The following is a 13,341-nucleotide window of genomic DNA, read 5'->3' on the forward strand; positions in this document are numbered from 1 at the left end:
GTTTTGCTGGGCTCATTTAGAGTCCTCTCTGTGCATTGGATGCCTAAGCAATATGTTTTTCATCCGTGTTATGGCATGAGTGTCTCCTAAAATAGGTATCTGTTTGCCAAAACATATGTCAGTCATGGTGTTCACATATGTAAACTTCATGTGTGCTCAACAGATATATTTGCTCACAATTATGAAATCCAGACTTTACCAGTCAAAGTCAAAGTCAAAGTCAAAAACAGCTTTATTCGATTCGGATAAAAAGCAATCATAAAAGCACAGTAATTCTATAAAAATGCATTAAAAAACATCATAAAAGGAAGAGTCTAGATAATATTTACATATTATATATAGTTAATTCATAGTTTTCCTGAATTTGATTACAGACTTTAAAAATGATGAGACAAGGTGCATAATTAATTCATCTTCCAACATTTGTAGTTTCATCAAAGCGGTCCTACAATGTCTTAAACCCCAATGTTTTAAGAGTGGAAGCAAGAATCTCTTTCTTGGCAAGGTAAAATATTTACAAAAAAGTGTGCAATGTAGAGTATACTGTTTTGACACATTGTCACAGGGGCATAAATCCATGTCTCTAGACCAGCAATTTTGCACCGGGAATGTTATTAGTCTAAAGAAAGTGCCCCCCCTGAATCTAGTCAGTAAAATGCGCGCATAACAGCTTTGCACCTTAATCAGGTATTGCTCTAGTCCCTGCCCTTGGTGGATCAAATGATAATCCATCACTGATGTCTTGTTTTTCTCAGCTGAACAGCGCTTACTCTCAAGAAATTGCAGGCATGTATGCTTTAGTTTCTTTCTGGGGACTGAGACTAGGCACTCCGGTGTATCAAAGTAATCTGAGTGCCCGATGTCAGTCAGGAATCCCTGGTGAAGGTTTTGCTTATATTTATTTTGTGACCTCTCTCACACATGTACCTTGAAAATGTGTTCACTGCTCTTTGTAGTCCTATTTGAGTTCTATACATAATAACTGCATCGCCTGCATATAGGAGTATTGGTACTGGGGATTTCTTGATACTAGGATAGTCAAACTGCTCTTCCGTGAGGTGGGATGCTACATTGTTTATATAAAGATTGAAAAGAAAGGGTGCTAGTATACATCCCTGCCTAACACCCTTTTGATGTCAAATTTGGCGGTACATTCACCCTTTATTCCGTACCTCACTCTAGCCCCTGCTCCCCTATAAAGTTCTTTTATAAAGACTAGCAGATCCGGTTCTACACCCAATTGCACTAATGTCGACCACAATTTATCGTGGTTCAGGCAGTCGAAGGCCGAACTTAGGTCCACAAGACATAAAAACAAGTTTTCCTTTTTGGCCATGATATATTTAGAGACAATTAAAGCTAAATTCAGACCTTATTCTGTGGTACCAAGTCCAGCCCTAAACCCATATTGAAATTGTGATAGAGCACCTTGATCTTCCACCCATGACTGCAGCCTATTGAGTATAACTCTCCCTGCGACCTTCATTAGTGAATCCAACAAAGATATAGGTCTATAACATTTTGGATCATTACGGTCACCTTTTTTAAAAATTGGAATAACAATGGCCTCTTGCTATGTAATAAAAAACCCATTCTTATTGGAGCTGTTTAAGACATTTGTTAAGAGTGGGGCCCATAATTCTAGATTTGATTTGTAAACATCTATTGGTACCCCATCAGGTCCCGGGGCTTCCCCAGCGGCACTATTATTGATGGCCTGTTGTACCTCTGTTAAAGAGAATTTTTCTTTTAGTGGAAACGTTTTTTGAGCCTTATCCTGTGCTCCAGGTATCTCCTTACTACTCTCAATCACTTTTGGGGTGTCCTTCTTATACAGCTCAGTGAAATATGTTACCCATGTATTCTCTGTAATAGCTGATTCTAAAGTGTTTGAAACTTTATCTGTGAAGAAAGGTGCGTTCACAGCCTTCCAAAATCCTATATTGTCTTTTATAAGGCTGGCTTTATACAACGCCTGCCAGGCTTCTTCCTTGAACTCTCGCTTACGATTTCTTATTGCCTGATAGTAGGCTGTTCTAGCGGATCTTATACCTATTTGGTTGCGCGGAAAAGTTTTTAAGGATGACATTAGGTGCACGTGCGATTTACTACACTCGCTATTAAACCATCTTTTTATCGCGCTTTTTTCTGATCTTTGTGGCCTTCTGAGGAGATTTTGAATTTCTTCTGTTATTTTAAGAAAGACCTCACATAATTGAGAGTCTTCCTTGTCCTCAGAGAAAGAAATCTCAAACTCGCTATACATATTATTAATAAGGCTTGCGAAAAAGGCTACTGGTTTCTATTTTACTTCATTTCAGGGAGTAGCCATTTTTCTGTGCCAGGGTCAATTTATAGCTATACAGATTTTCAATCAGGGTATATGATTTACCCCCAGCCTCTAGGAGGAGTAAAGATAAAGAACATGGATGGTGGTCACTCATGGCTACCTCACTTAGACTGTAATTAAGAATACAACCCGAATGCCGCTTGGAGATAAGGGCATAATCTATAATGGATTGACAACCCCTTCCAATAAAGATTTGCTTAAAAGGAACTGGTATGGGACACAATTCGTTTATGAACCCCAAATCTAATTCAGAAATTAAATTATTAAAATAATTACCCAATATAGTGTGTGGAAAGTGTGAGCTGCCATCTTCTCCTTATTAGCACCCAGGCCGCAGATATTCAAGTGGCTATGTGGACATAGGGGGGAATTAAAATCCCCAACCACTATGATACATATGTCACCTGTCTGATCTGCTTCGACAATACTGATAAGGTTTTGGGATAGGTTCTCGAGGATCCTCGAAGTCTCTGGCTTGGAGATGTTATTATAAAAGTTTACCAGGACAATTGTTTGTTTTTTACCATCTGTCAATAACAATATTTGAAAATTATCCGATGTTGGCTCAAAATTTACGGTTAAGTCATCCAGGAGGTTTGATATATAGGTGCACAAACCTCCCTTGTTTCTACCCCTGTTCGAATGGATTGCAGGTGTATGAAATGTGCGAAAACCATTTATGTGAATTGGGGCCAGTGCCCAGGTTTCCTGCAAACATATAATAGAGTGTTTAAGGAAAAGGTTTGTGCAGTCCATATTATCAGTCTTACCCGATAGCCCCGCTATATTCCATGACATAAGGCCTAAACTCTTTGTCATTTCTATATTTTTGTTTAATGGTCTAACTATGCTCCGTGTAGTGATATCAACAAGGGTTCCTTCATTTCCTGTCTCAGGTGGCATTAGATCTGTAAGTAACATTTCCTGCCCATCTCTAATGCCAGTAATTTGAATACTATTATCAGGGGGATAATCCACAGGAGTCTTGTCATTAATCTCTATGCCTGTTATGCCTGTCTTAATGGGGATAGCGGTGGTTGTGGGCAGTTAATCCACCATTTCTAATGTGCTGAATCTATTACTAATTGGGAAGCCCATAACCTGGGCTTGGTCTTCACAAATATTTTCATTTGGGGGATATCTAATGCCTCGGTTTCCCGCCCAGTAGTTGCCATGAGCATTAAAATTTGGAGTGCCTTAAACTCGGCTATAAAAAATGTTAGATCATGTTGCTGGATCCTAGAGTCTGGCGCATAATGCCACTCGTCGCATATATATCTAGGGGCATGCCTGTCTCCAAAGTTTATAATGATGCAGTCCCCTGGGATGTTTTTCCTGCTACTCCCACCCAGTTAACCCTGCGCACAAACAAGATCTTACTTCTGTTGTGTGAGGGTAAGGGCCTGTCACTGTTGAGCCAGTATGTTGTCTTATTTTTTAGCTCAATAAAGGACTCAGTATTACCCCGCCCCAATTCCGGAACTCCAGTCAAGACAACAACATAAGGCATAGATTCTGGAGGCAGATCTATAATCGGTAGTGGGCAGTGTTCTACATTAGCTGTGTTAATACAGGTTCCCTGCTTAAATGTGGCTTTTGAATTGCCCCCCCATCTTCTTCTTTTGGTTATCTATCACAGGTGTATTTACAACAGTCAATATGCTTTGGGCAGGTTCCGTCCTTGGTTAAGGTGAGCTTGCTGTCAAGTCACAACATGGAGGGTTAGTTATTGTTAAATTAGGTTTTGTTTTTCCTAAGACTTTAGGAACGGCAGATGTATTCTACGCCACCGGGTTGCTTGTTGCAAGTTTTTTTTTAGGCAATTCCAAGTTGCTAAGTGACATCTGCTCAAGTTTTTTTAAGCGCTCCTCCATATGCTTCAGTCTATCATTGATTGGTCTTATAGACAATGTCAGGATTTTGCTCAATTTTACCCAAAAACTATCCTCTAGGGGCGCAAGAGGACTCACTGTTGTAGTTGCGGGGTTTAAGTCAGGTCCGCCTACGTGTATGTCAGCAGTAGGTTTGATGCCCAGTGTGGGGACGATGTTATCTGCAGGTAAATTTTTGTCTTGTCTGCCCTTTTTTGTTGTCCCGTGCTTCTTCTGTTTTGGTATCGCTCCGAGTCTACTGTTCTCAAGGATGATCAGACCTCCTTTTTCAGTTGTTAATTGTGCTCTTGTGGACACTTCTTCTGGAAGGATTATAACTGCACGTTGGGCATTTGGTGTTTGTATACTTGTAGCTTTATTGGTACTAATACTGGTCAGTTCGTCCACTATATCACTAATCAGGTCCATTGCAACGGAGTCATTAGTTGTATTTATTACTACTTGCCTTTCAGGACTATCTAGTGAGGCAATTTTACCCAGTGAGGACCGTTTATTAAATGAAGGGTCTGTTGACGGATTGGTGTCAGTACAACGCAGATTTTTACATCGAATTCCGTTACAACGGAATTTTTACAACGCAGGATCCATTACATCGGATGCCATTACAACGCATGGCATTACATAGCAGATGGTATTACAACGCATGGCATTACATCGTAAGTATAGGTAAGTATACCTTTTTTTTAAAATGTTATTAAGTTAATTTAATTAATTTAATTTAATTTAATTAATTTAAATAAAATACATTTTAAAAAAGCCATTAATTTAATTTAATAAAATAATATCTATTTAATAAATGTAATTTTAATAAAAAATGGGAATAATTTAATTTAATTAAAATAATAAAATTAACTTAATGTACATATTTTTATAATTGATATTAAATTAAATTAATTGAAATAATTTATTTAATTTAATTAATTTAATTTAAAAATGTAATTAATGAAATAAAATTAATTTAATTTATTAAATATATTTTAATTAATTTAAAAATGGTAAATATAATTTAATTAACCCAAAACACAAACTCTTGTACCCCAAAACCCAAACCCTGCCCTAAAACCTAAAAACACCCCTGTACCCCAAAACCCAAACCCTGCCCTAAAACCTAAAAACACCCCTGTACCCCAAAACCCAAACCCTGCCCTAAAACCTAAAAACACCCCTGTACCCCAAAACCCAAACCCTGCCCTAAAACCTAAAAACACCCCTGTACCCCAAACCCAAACCCTGCCCTAAAACCTAAAAACACCCCTGTACCCCAAAACCCAAACCCTGCCCTAAAACCTAAAAATACCCAAACACCCCAAAACATATACCTCAGTACCCCAAAACATATACTCCTATACTCATACTTATTTAAAAAATTACTTACATTAATAAATTTAATTTATAATATTTAAAAACATAAATAAATATTTTTATTTATTTTTATTTATAATTAATAATAATTAAATCAATTATATAATATTAAATAAAATAAAAAAACATTATATACTTACCAATACTTACGATGTAATGGTATGCGTTGTAATACCATCTGCTATGTAATGCCATGCGTTGTAATGGCATCCGATGTAATGGATCCTGCGTTGTAATAGCTGCGTTGTAACAGCATTACGACGTAAAAGTTGCGTTGTAAGTGATACACACCCTGTTGACAACCTGCGTTCAGTGATCTCAATTTCGCGTGCTAACACTGTCACAGCTCTGGTGAAAAAATTGTCAAGTGGTCCAGACACGGTGCCTCCACGTGCGTTTGACCTTGTGGTACGTTCTGCCATGGTGTTGGATAATTACACACTAATTAACAAGTACCAATACGAGATGTTAACATGTGAACTTACTTCGTTACTTGCTCTGCCCAATTGTTAGGGGGGTGGCCCAGCCCAGCCTCTCAGGCCTCGAACGGGCTCAAACTGGCCCGCCCTTGGCCCGGGCTTCGCCCGGCGCGACCCGCGCGCGATCCCGCGACGCGGGGGCTGTTGTTGGTTTAAAGCGCCTTTGGGCGCAGAAGTGGAGGTAGCGGCTTCCGCCGCGAAGCAAGGCAGCAAGGGAGGCTGGGAGATGTAGTCTCCCTCCTCTCACCGGCCGCTGGTGTTCAGGCTGCGGGAGGGAGACCGAGTGATGCATCGTTGCCCAGCTGCACAGGAATAACAGGTATGTGACCCCCAAATGCCTGAACAGATTAGACAGCGCCCCATCCGTGTTATGGCATGAGTGTCTCCTAAAATAGGTATCTGTTTGCCAAAACAGATGTCAGTCATGGTGTTCACATATGTAAACTTCATGTGTGCTCAACAGATATATTTGCTCACAATTATGAAATCCAGACTTTACCAGTCATTTTGACTGTGGTCCCTCACTTCCACTTTGAATTCCAGAACACATGCCTACTACACTTACATACATGTGTGTCCACATGGGCTAAGGGGCAGCCTGGATGGTTGCAGCTGTAGAGGAAAGCAGGACTTCAGGATTCGGATATTGGTGCAGAATGGCAGCATAGGTGGACACAGCAAGGCAGTCTTGGGTGATGTGTTGTCTGGTCAAGCTGTGCGTGGCAACCAGTGGTGCATGCAGGCAACAGTTTCCACAAGGGTGTACCCTTTTTCTTAAATTTGAGGTATCTGTCGACCATTTTCTTTGCCCTCTTAACACAATTGCATCAGGTTAGAATCCCAGCAGTACTATTGAAACTAAGCAACTTTTATTAGCGGACAAAGACTGGTTGAAGCTGTATTTACCTTTAATTGGGTGAGTAGGGTTGAGAAAGAAATTAGTGTGCAAGAGAGAGCATGGAGTGGCAGGAAAAAGAAAGATGCACAACCCACTTTTCATAGTGCGGAATGAGGCGGTTGTCAGAGCCAGGATGCAATCCGAGCTTCATGCAATTTTATTAGACAGATTGTCCAGTTGGTTAGACCAGGACTGGTAATCCCCCTCCCTTAAAATCCAACCGCAGAAACACCAAGCAAGCTATATTTTGGCAGAGCGGGATCCTATCTGGAGAAACGGTTCTGTCCTACTTATAATCGAGACCCTTGTCAAAGCAAGTCACCAGCAGTGGCTCCTCCGCTATGGCAAAGGTTTGCCACCCCACAGAAAAATAAAAAATAATACCACAATGTTATTATGATTTTATTTTTCACTATTGGCTCTGTGGGTGCGGGGTGTGGCTGGGGTGGGGTTTGGGTGCCCACAGAGCAGGGCGAGGAGTGGGTGCACTTCCTAAGTATGCATGCCGGCCAAACAGTCATGCGCACTTAGCATTTCTTCACCCGGCTGTATTGCACAGCCTGAGTAGAGAAAATGCACAGCCTCCAGACCAACCATAACACTGCTGTCATGCTGGTGACAGCAGTGTCCTGATTGGCTAGGGGAGTCTAGGGCGGATGTATGACGTTACAACGCAGGCTATTACAACGCCTGCCTTTACAACGCGGTTTTTACATCGCATACCATTACAACGCATAGCGCTTTTGGATGCTGGATAGTGAATAGTTTAATTTACTATTCCAACTCCAGTCCCCGTGGACACTAGGGAAGGTGTTGGATAGTAAATTAAACGTATTCCCTATCCTAGAGCGCCCCCCAGCGCAATGTGTTGTAATAGTTTGCGTTGTAATGACCGCGTTGTAATGGTAGTGCGTTGTAAAAGTTTCGTTGTAAGTGATGTTTACCGTCTAGGGCGCCTGTGTGCTTCCTATTTTCAGTGGAGATCCAACTTCTGCATCCTGGCCACAGGTATATGTTGCACTTTCTGCCTCATAAGTTCAGACATGGAACGTCTTTGTGTAATATATGCATACATATGCCTATCAAGCAGGAAGTCGCTGCATTCAGCTTAGCTAAAGATTCATCCTAAGCACAAAGCAGGGGTTAAATAATATAGCTCTTAATGATGCACTTAGGTTACAAAAAATCACAAATGAACCTATAAATAAATAAAGCACCGAATTTACAAAAAAAGTAGCTAGAAAAGTAGCTCATGGTGCAAAAGTAAGGGTGCAAGAAGCCACGAGCATGGTAGAACATCTGCTGTGTAAACAGCTGCTTTTTAGTCCACTCAGAACGATACGCTATGCCACTAAGAAACAGAACAAAGGTGTAAACTTTCCATAGTGAGGCTCAGCATGCAGGATAAATGGCAGCTGTTTTTTGCCAAATATTGGACCAACATCAAAGTTACTATTGCGATGAAAAAGCGCGTATGTCTTGCATTGCATCTTTAGGTGCATTGAGGAAAAAACACCAGGTTAGAATCATGCAGGCTTGGCGTCAAACATGTGATGGTGCCCCATGAAGGAGATTGGTTGATGTACACTCTGCAAAGATTGACAGTTTTCCTAAAGAAGGGTCCAAGAATGATAAAATAAGAGAGCTGACTCAACATTGAATGAATCTTATCAAACCTTTGAGTCTGCTGGCCACCCATGAGGGAGTTCAGAGGCCTCCTTTAACAGATGCACTGTAAGATAAAATGGAGGTGATGACATTTTAGTGACTGCCCCTCCAGAATACGGCCTGTTGATGCACTCAGATCTGGTTTCCAGAAGAGCGTATAGTTGTAATCTATGCAGCTTTGATGTCCAAGGCAATTACTTCACAAATTTTGTCTGAGGGAGAATCATTCAGGATAGTTTCAGAACTGGAATTGCCTTCGTTTGCGGTGGTGTTCTGAAGAAAGCAGCTTCTGGCGTTTTTCGGCATCTAGCTGTCCTGGGATATACAGACCTTTTTCTAGTCAGCTAGGGATAGACACTGGCTACAGAAGAAGTCTGATCTCATCATTCTCGGTTTATCCAATTTATGCACTGGTTTATGCATAGTCCTACCATGCCTCAAACATACAAGCATTCTCTTTTCAACCATGTCGACCATAATCTTTCTCTGGAACAGAAGTCAAGGCCGAAATTTGCAAACCCAGGTGCCTGCATACATTCTGCAGCCCGGCGCCACTGCACCCCTTGTAGTGTAATTTGACCATTTGTTCTTAATTCAATCTGCTTATTTTAACCTTCTTGTATTATCTATTTACAGCGGTCAATATTTAAGTGGATTGCTATTTATTGCTATCTTTGAAGTAATGCTCTAAACAACACAACATGTTATGCCTCTTCACATTGAAAGTGAACGATACACTTTTAAAATCATAAAAACCTAATGTGTGCTGGACACATTCACACTTACCAGACCATATTTTGGGATGGCCATGAATAACTAAAGTAACTGGATTATAAATTAACTTGGAGTTTTATCAATGACCTATCATTGTTAGGTAGAGAACTGGGCATGGATAACTAAGGTTTTTCTTTCTCTATGTAGACTTGTCCTCATGTGCAATTTAAGTTGCAAAAGGTTGTGGTGATATGTATTCACTTAATTATGTTTTTCAGAACTAGTTATGGTGACCAGCACCTTTGTCTTGATATTGGTCCCATAAAGGGGAACACTGTACTGAAGCATAAACCTTTACTGATTGGACTATCTCCACTTCAGTTATCTACAGCCTGTTTGTTAATCTGAGATGCTGATGAATGTCCAAAAGTATTTTTTTATCTTGCATTTTCTAAATGTTTATGGTATAGTACCTTATGTTTTTTTTCTAATGGCTATAACTTATTCTCGACGGCTCTAGCAAATTTACTCAAGGTTTTATGATATTTATTATATGCCATTAGTTGTTGTGTGGCTGAATTTAGCTTACATTTTTGTGTAAAGTGAAACCGTGATGGGTATCTGTTGTACTACCCTTACTGCTTAAATAGGCATATACTTCAATTAGGGTTAACTGGGGAAGCAGAGGTAACCCTGGTTTGCCCTTTGGTACCCACTGCACTGCCTTTGCTAACCCTGACCTCATGAAAGCAGTCACAGGACCGAAAGTGAAGGAAAGCTCTAAGAAACATTATTGGAGGTCAAATGGTGGATTATGTAATTCCTGGAACAACTCTTTGCATTTTGATGAATTAACTTCCATACGCAACGATTTGGGAGCGACTTTTTGAATTCCTGGGATAAGACAGACTTATAGAAAAAAAAAAGTGAAACCAGCCCATTGCTTTAAATTGTAAGGCAAATTCCAAACACATAACATATATAGCCTAGCGAGTGAACAAAAGTCTGTTATAAATGTACAATATTGTAGTACCCTTTTTATGACTCATCTCGAGGCTTTTAATAATTGCGATTTCCCTGAAAAAATGCAAATGAGCATCCATTCACAAAAACAAGGTGTCCCAGTACATTTAGTCCATGCGGCTGTGTACTACGCACCAACTGAAGTGAATATTACCAGAAATGCCGTACACGGGGCATTGCCTGCTGCTGGGAAGTGGTAAGTACAGGTCCCCCGCTCCAAACCGCAATGTGCTATTAGCCCTTAGATAGTCACGAGAAAAACCAACCCTACTGTTGAAATATTTTTAAAAATAGCGCAAATAAATAGGACTAAATGCTTGTAGAAAAGGAACTTACAAACCACATCGACGACAGCCCAGTTATGTTTGGGAATTTGCTAAAAAAAAACAACATATAAAGCGCAGTTTCGAATCTGACACACGCCTCCAGATGGCGGGATCGACCCCTGCGGGCCGCAATTGCGAAATCATTATTCTGTTTGTACAAGGAAGTAGGCAGCATTGCAATGAGTGGGTCACTGAGGAAGTGTGACCCTCACCTCGGAGATTCTCATTCAACACATAGTTGAGTACCTTCTTCTAGTAAAAAGTAAGTGACTGTTATGCGTTTCGGAACCGTACAATGTATTTTCGAATTTGGAATCTGGAATTGTCATTTGTTCAAGGGCAAGAGCATAATTTTGGCTTTCAGCTATTTTAGCGAGACATCCATTGGTGCACGACCTTTGAACTATATGAAAATGAGCTTTCATTTCCGGCTCTCTTGTGGTCACCATTCCTGTGTTCTTTTATCTTATCTTTCGTCGAACACACTTGCAGATTTCCAGCAAATGCACTTCCGGTTTATTGCGCAACATCTTTTTACTTTGCACAAAGTGCTGAATGGCTTGCGCCATCTCGCAATTTACCGCCTGTTTCTTCACATTTCTGCTTTGATATGGTGCTCTGTTCGCTGACGTTTGGGAAGGCACAACTGCTTGCTTTGATGGCCAGCAATGCTGTACCTTGTTAAGTTAGTAGAGCTTAGTTTAAACTGTAGTTAAAACAAGCATTGGCATAGCCAATAGTTCTCGCCTCTGGGACCTTTTAAGTGTTTAGCCACCCATGTAGCACATTATCCTGGGTGCTGAGCCGCCAAGGAGTGAAAAGCTATAAATTACTACACAGTGAGACATGCAGTGTGATTCAGAATACGTGCTTGCCTCAGGAAACATGTATGGACAGGTCGATTATTAGAGAATACATTCTACAGGTGACATGTATCAGTCCGAACCAGTGCCCCTGCAATAGTATAAGTCTTAGGCTAAAGTCTAGTACTCTAGCTGACGAATTGATGTTATTGGAGTTAAGATTAGACCACAGAATAGCTAAAAAAAAGTATCTTAAATACAATATCCCCCATAGCTATCCAGCATTTTCACCCCCCACACTATGTGGAAGATCAGAGTGCCCCATCTGATGCCAGTAACAGAGTCTCCTAATGTCTCACAGATTGATTGACATCAACCACAAAAAGGCGGCAGAGAGTGGCGTTTGGTAAACACATGTAACATCTTAAAATCTACTCACATAATTAAGCCTAACATAGTAGAAAGCCCCAATAAAGGTCTAAAATCTAATTACATAAGTAAGCCTAACATGTCAGGGAGTATCAATAGAGAGGGAGTGAGGTTTTTGAGCTACCCCATAGGCGACTCCGGCGAACCTACTGGACATCTACTTACTACAGGGCCGATTAGAGAAAACAATGAGTAAAGGGATGTGTTTATTAGCCTTATATCCTGGAATATTGCAGGCATCAGAGCCAAACTTTCTGACCCTGAATTTAGGGCATTTATAGATCAACTCCATATTGTTCTCCTACAGGAGACCTGGGCAGTGAACCCAGTATTTAGGAGTGGGTTCTGCAATTGCTCTGTTAATGCGGTTCCATCTATATCTGGTAGAGCCTCAGAGGGAGTGCTAATTTGGGTAAGGATGGCCTTATTTCGAAGAACCAAGCTCGTCCCATGTAATAGTGAGGATCTTTTAGGCCTGAAATTAACACTAAAACATCACAGGGGAGAGACAACTATTTATAGGAAACATGTATATTAGGTCAGTCCGCCTAATTCATTGTCCCCAACAGTCGCTCATCTTAATGATATGTTACTCAAACTGAATCCGTGTGCACTCAAAATAATTGCACGTGATTGTAATACCAGGATTTCACAGGGTGGGCTGAACCTGGTAGGTGCCATTAAACCTGAGGAGTTAGTAGTTGCAGGAGGAGTGGGGCACCTGGTGGTACCGAAACAGACGGCTGGTGCCTCTCAGCTAGAAGAACTGGTTGTTGAATTTGGTCTAAAAATTACCTATGGTAACACCCGTTCTGACTGTCCCTCCCCGTTCAACTTTTAAAAGAGGAACTTCAACTAGGCATATTGACTATATGTTTATTGATCAGGCGCTGTGGCCAGTGCTAGTGGGCCTGGCCATTATTCCAAGGCCGGAGAGTGATCATCAGGCGCTATGTGCCACTTTTAATCTGACTTGTTTTATGAGTAAAAATCTGGCGCCTCTAATTTTTTCAAGTGCCCTCAAGACAGCTAATAGGCGTAATGTAAACTGGGAGGAAGTATCATCTAAAGTAGTGTTCCAAAGGCAAATTTACGAGGCCCTCGTCCGTGTCCTTTGGCTTACTATGTGGTTGACACTGCTCAAGTTCAAGGCAGCTTTGTCACTGTACACTGCCAATTCCTGGATCTAATAAAGCCCTTCTTCATAAAGGCATGAAACAGGGGAAACATTTGAAAGAAAAGACCGGCTTGGTTTAATAAGATTTGTAAAGGGAAGAAAAAGGCCTTGTCAGACACTTTAAGAATAGGCAGCAAACAGGAGATATCTCTGGCCCGGAAGAATTATAAATGTATCTTGTTGGCAGCGAGAAGAGGTTGGGAGTGGGGACAATGGGCAA

Source organism: Lissotriton helveticus, chromosome 12 (assembly GCF_964261635.1).
Source record: "Lissotriton helveticus chromosome 12, aLisHel1.1, whole genome shotgun sequence".
Classification (NCBI taxonomy): Eukaryota; Metazoa; Chordata; class Amphibia; order Caudata; family Salamandridae; genus Lissotriton; species Lissotriton helveticus.